Source organism: Muntiacus reevesi, chromosome 3 (genome assembly GCF_963930625.1).
Source record: "Muntiacus reevesi chromosome 3, mMunRee1.1, whole genome shotgun sequence".
NCBI classification, from domain to species: Eukaryota; Metazoa; Chordata; class Mammalia; order Artiodactyla; family Cervidae; genus Muntiacus; species Muntiacus reevesi.
The window spans coordinates 263,390,763-263,396,707 of NC_089251.1; the positions used below are offsets into that span (position 1 = coordinate 263,390,763).

Genomic DNA, 5,945 nt, shown 5'->3' on the forward strand with positions numbered 1-5,945 from the left:
AGCGGAAATGGCGCGGGGCGCAGGAGGAGGGCGGGGGGCGGCGCGGCCTGCCGGCTGGAAGGGCGGAGGGCCCGCCTCCCCCGGCGGAGGAAGAGTGCGGCCGCCGCCAGCCCCCGCCCCGCCGGGCTCCGCCCGGTCTCACCCTGGAGGGTGCGGCCCGAAGGGACCGTCTGTGGATTGTGCAGAAACCTGCCCTGACCCCGACTGCGGGGTTTTAGGGCTCCGTGTTCAGAGTACCCTTGCGTGACGTCCCAGGAAGGCTAAGGCCCTTCAGTTCAGTTCAGTCGCTCCGTCGTGTCCGACTCTTTGGACCCCACGGACTGCAGCACGCCGGGCTTCCCTGTCCATCACCAACTCTTGGAGCTTGCTCAAACGCCTGTCCATCCAGTTGGTGATACCATCCAACCATCTCATCCTCTGTCGTACCCTTCTGCCGCCAATCTTCAGCAACCCCCTTACTTTAAAAAAAAATAAAATCAATTTAAAAAATAAAAATCAATTCATCTTTCATTTTCCGTTTTGTTTATAACAATAACAAATCGGGAATTTGGTTGCTTAAATAGACTGACTTCTCACATTTCAGTATAAAGAGCATGTAAAACAGTCTCTCAAAGAAGACTCTTGAGAGTCCTTTGGACTGCAAGGGGATCCAGCCAGTCCATCCTAACGGAGATCAGTCCTGGGTGTTCATAGGAAAGACTGATGCTGAAGCTGAAACTCCAATACCGAGGTCACTTGATGCGAAGAGCTGACTCGTTTGAAAAGACCCTGATGCTGGGAGGAATTGGGGGCAGGAAGAGAAGGGGACGACAGAGGATGGGATGGTTGGATGGCATCACCCACTCGATGGGCATGGGTTTGGGTGGACTCCGGGAGTTGGTGATGGACAGGGAGGCCTGGCGTGCTGGGGTTCTTGGGGTCGCAAAGAGTCGGACACGACTGAGCGACTGAACTGAAAACATTCTCTCACCAATGTTAACATACCCCTTGAAATTAGATTTTGTGTGTGTGTGTGTGTGTGTGTGTGTGTATTTAAAAAGATACAGAGAATAGATTGGTTGCCGGAGAAGGGGTGGGGAGATGAGGGAACTGGGTGAAGGTGGTCAAAAGGTCTAAACTTCTAGTTGTAAGTTCTGAGGATGTAACGGTGACTAAAGTTAACAATACTGTACCCTATATTTGAAAACTGCTGACAGCAGATGTTAGAAGTTCTCATCATTTAAACAAAAGCCTGCAACTATGAGGAAGTATATGTTAAACAGATTATATTTACAACATATACTTTATCAAATCCCTTTGTTGTACCCCTAAAACAAGCACAATGTTATATGTCAATCATATCTCAATAAAACTGGAAAAATATCTTGAGTGGTTTTAATAGCAATAATGAGTAGAGAACTCCTAGTCTGAAACATCTTTAAACTGTACTTTTTTTTTAAGGCACAGATCCTCTTCAGGCCTTGGAAACCCATTAATGTGATTCAGTATTTCACACTAAACATTCAGTAGAACAACAGCTCATTTCCTCTTTTGTAATTTTGGGCTTCTGCTAAGGTACTCCAGAGAACCCAATTGTGACAGAAATCATCTTCTAAAAATAGTTTAACCTCATTTTCCCCAAAGGTCTGAGTGGAACTCACTCACTAGACCTTCCCTGGCTTCAAAGTAAAGTTAAACCAACTGCCTTCAAACCCCTGGTGCCATGCGTACACCCAAATATCGCTTTTTGCAAATTCAGAAATCTTATAAAGAACTCTTGAGTTCAGAAATCTCCTTGTAAGGGCTGTTGGGGAGGATGATTTTTACAAACTGTTATTATTTGAACTCATACCTTGTCTGACCCTGAAGACTACCTCCAGAGAAACAGCAGAGACCCTGACCCCACTCGCCCCTTGCACAACCTTTTTTTCTAGTCATATTTATTTTGATTTAGTCTAATTTTGAATGGCATTATGAAATGTGGCTAAAAGAAACAGGTATATTCTCAAATGACAGAAATGCTTTCCTATACCTGTATCAAGTAGAGGAATAAAAGAACAGGAAACAAGTGTGTATTAAATTAATATTTTAAGTGTTCTTCATGTAGAATATCCCTAATAAATATCTTTAGCTTCTTATTAAGGAAGCTAAATCAAAACACCACATTCTGCTTTAAAGAATAGCAATAAATATTTTCCTAGAGATAACAGAATCTTAGAAGGTGACCATTTTATCACTGGGAGACTATGATGAAATTCAACTAAACCTCCCCAAGCCTTTCTCTCTTATGAAAACCTCTCATGAAAATAGATAAGCTTTGTGTGACAATGGCAATGAAGGGGGGAAAAGATACTGTGGAGACTATCTCCACAGTATGTAAAGAACTGTGGAGAAAGAAATACAAGAAAACAGAATAAGGAGAGTTGTCAGATTTAGGAAAACTCATGGGTTCTTCCACATCATTATGGAACACCGCTTCCTTTTCATGAGAAGCAGATGGGATTAACAATCTGTGATTAGTGCAGCCTATTGTTCTTAAATTACATCAGTATTTGTGGTCCCTCTTTCTAGCAGACAACTACACTGATTAAACAAACCAAACCCAAACCAAATCTATATAAACAGGACTCCTGCAGAATCTTCTGTTCAAAGCTTTCTGGGATATTATGCAATTTGCTTTCTGTCTTTCTGTTAGAAAACAAAGAATATGTTTGCCTATCAGTGGATCAGTGAGGTAAGAAAGTTGTAGTTGGGTGTTGCCATGATACTTGCCCAGGTGATGTAAGACAATTAATTGTACCTGGATTTTAACACCAGCCAATACTTTTCTACCCCAAAAGAGATGCTTGAAAAAGGACAAAATTAATTGTCTATTTGAAGAAGTTGCCCAATTGTATTGCCTACAGATTTCAGCTATGGATTTCCAGCAAACACTCCGTGGCAAACTCTAAGACAAATGAAGCACTGCCTGTCTGGATCTCACAGGTAAGAAAGAAGTTGGAACTCTTGGCAGAATGCTAGCGGTGTGGGTAATATATAAATGTTTAACGCTGTAAAGGCAGATTCCCAGGACATACCTTCCTGAGACTGAGTCAATCCATTTGGCATAGAGACCCAAATGTCTCTTCTTAATATTTACCCCAAGTGATTAAAAAAGATTAAGACTATGAGTTTTACAAGTTTCATGCTTGAATGGAAGTAGAATTTTGGGCAAGTTTGTAATCATACCTAAAATACTCTGTGCATTTTATGTAATTTATATTGCTAGAATATAACATCTACTTATTTTTTTCAAAAACCAATGCATAATAAAGAGTTTCCTTAATATTATTTTGGTGACCCAAGTTCTTTAATTCCATTTGACTATTTTCACATGGTGTGTTAAAGATTACAATTCAAATTTCAGCCTCTGCGTTTTTATTTCTGGAGTTCTCGCTCCTGTAACTAATTAATTTTCTGTAACTGTCACAGGGTTATAATCAGTCATTATGAATCAGAAGTAAAATTTAGTTCATGTCAGAAATTATTTAGGAGCTTTCACTTGGTTTCTAGGTTAGTAGAAGGTTTAATTAAATGAATTAGAAGAAAACAGGCAAAGTTCTGTTACTTTGGATTCTTCCATAAAAGAGGATTTAGAAAGACTGTAATGATACCCAGCAATGCCACAAAGATTACAGAAGCTGTATGTTACCATTTCTTTAACAATTCCCACTTTTAGAATTTTATACATCAAGAGAAAAAAACAGGTTGTTCAAGACTTCTCATAAAAGAAAAAAAAAAAGACATTGACTTGTTGGATCATGTTTTTTTGTAGCATATTTCATGTAGAAAATACTTTGAAATTGACTTGCCATATCCTAGCTCAGTAACTTTAATAATTCACATCAGATAAGTAGCTTTTCAGTATGAATAAATGATGTTGGGAGGGATTAGAATAGCTATAATTTATTAAGAAATACATCATATGTTCTCTAAACTAAATTGCTAAAGACCTTGATAAAAGATAATTGGTCAAATTCAAATCTTTCTGTTCAAATTGAGAGCTGTGGAATTCTTTAAAGTAGTGGTTCTCACATTTTGGTGTGGCTAAGAGTCACGTCTCCAAAGATCTTTATTTATTAGGTCCGTGCAATGACGTGGGAATCCACGTTTACAATTCTGAGGCAAACAGTCTCCTGACCATGCTGTACAAGTCGTGGGGAAAAAATATTCAAGTGATTGATGATTAGTTGATGATGGCCGGAAAATAGTTATCTATGGGAAACGATGTTCTTGGTTAATCTGAGAAAAAGAAGGTAGAAGAGTTGAAGTTTTCTAAGAGTTAACTGAAGGAACTAGGATATAGGAAGATAGTCACCAGTTATCTGTTATGTTTTCAAAGAAATGAGCAAAAAAGAAATAGGTTTAAATTGCAGTGAGTAAGCTTAAGATTGCGTGTGTTAATAGATACATTTTCCCAGCACTGGGATCCTAGTTTATCTCTTACACGGATACCATCCAATCCCGCACTCCAGTTGACTTGTTCCTAAAGAATCTCTGCCAAAGTATTCTTTTCTGCCAATTCACCCTTAGGAAACTTTTTTTCTTAATCAGCTATTCTCTACAATCTAGGTGACCCACCCCCCTCCACCCCTCTGGAGTAGTCACTATGAGAACAATTTATAGTGAGATAATTAAATGTTGAAAGGCTTTTCTTCTTTCAGGGAAAGCTTTAAACTGCAGATATCCTTTCAGATGGGTTTCCTTGGGTGGCACTAGTGGTAAAGAACCCACCTGTCAGTACGGGAGACAAGAGAGACCCAGGTTCACTCTCTGGGCCGGGAAGATCCCCTGGAGGGGGTTGCCACCCACTCCAGTATTCCTGCCTGGAGAATTCCCATGGACAGAGGGGCCTGCTGCTACAGTCCACAAGGTTGAAAAGAGGTGGACACGACTGAAGTGACTTAGCACACATGCGCCCATCCTTTCAGTTAAGTTCTTTAACTGCCTTTATTAGTCATTTACTGACAATGTAGAAGATCTGTGTGTAATTTAAGGAGCATTGGTGGTATAGTGGTGAGCATAGCTGCCTTCCAAACAGTTGACCTGGGTTCGATTCCCAGCCAACGCAGCAGGCCAACCTTTGTGACTTCTTCTCGTGGCTCAGCCAGTAAGGAGTCTGCCTGCAATGCAGGAGACCCAGGTTCAATCCCTGGGTTGGGAAGAGCCCCTGGAAAAGGAAATGGCAATCCACTCCAGTATTCTTGCCTGGAAAATCCCATGGACAGAGGAGCCTGACAGGCTACAGTTCATGGGGTCTCAAAGAGTCGGACATGACTGAGCGACTTCATTTCAACTCAAACAGAGATTTTCCTCTTGTTTTCAGTTTCCCACGAGGTACTTCAGAACATCCCCAGTGGTCAAAGGCTACTCAGAAAAATCCTTCTATCAATATTCTTTCATGTGTTTTTGGAAAGAACTTAAATCTTTTGTAAAAAGAGTATATGGGGCTGGGACATGGAGATAAATAGTCTCAGATTTTGTTCTTCTGCTGTTTCTCTCCCCTCTCCAAATCAGACCTCAATAGCCTCTATTTCCAATATTTCTGTCTGTCTGTATTCTGTATCTGGCTGGACCCAAGTGTATGATGGAATTGTTACACATATTTTTGACTTTATTTTCCCAGGATGTTATAGTGACCGTGGGCGTGGAAAGATAGTGTAAGAAACTGCTAGGAAAATATTTATGTTTAATTTATAATAAAATAATACTTTATTTTTTGAAGAAAATTGACACAAGAAAGTCTCTTTCTTCTGAGTAGTCTCTATAACAAACCATAATTTCTAGGTTGGTCACGTTTCAATAGAGTTTGTAGAAAGTATAAATAATTCAACTAATGTACTTCTAAGTTTTGCTAATGTTATTGATCATATTTTGCTGATAAGGGTCTATCTGCCTGAAATTAAGTAAAGTCTGTAAAACTGGAT

At 40.1% G+C, this 5,945-nt stretch overlaps 1 non-coding gene across 1 annotated transcript; it reads left to right on the forward strand.

Annotated features, from left to right (window-relative positions):
• Window positions 1-5,017: 5,017 nt before the first annotated feature.
• TRNAG-UCC (transfer RNA glycine (anticodon UCC)) lies at window positions 5,018-5,089 on the forward strand. The gene has a single exon. It is a non-coding gene; the product is annotated as a tRNA-Gly (tRNA).
• Window positions 5,090-5,945: the final 856 nt, after the last annotated feature.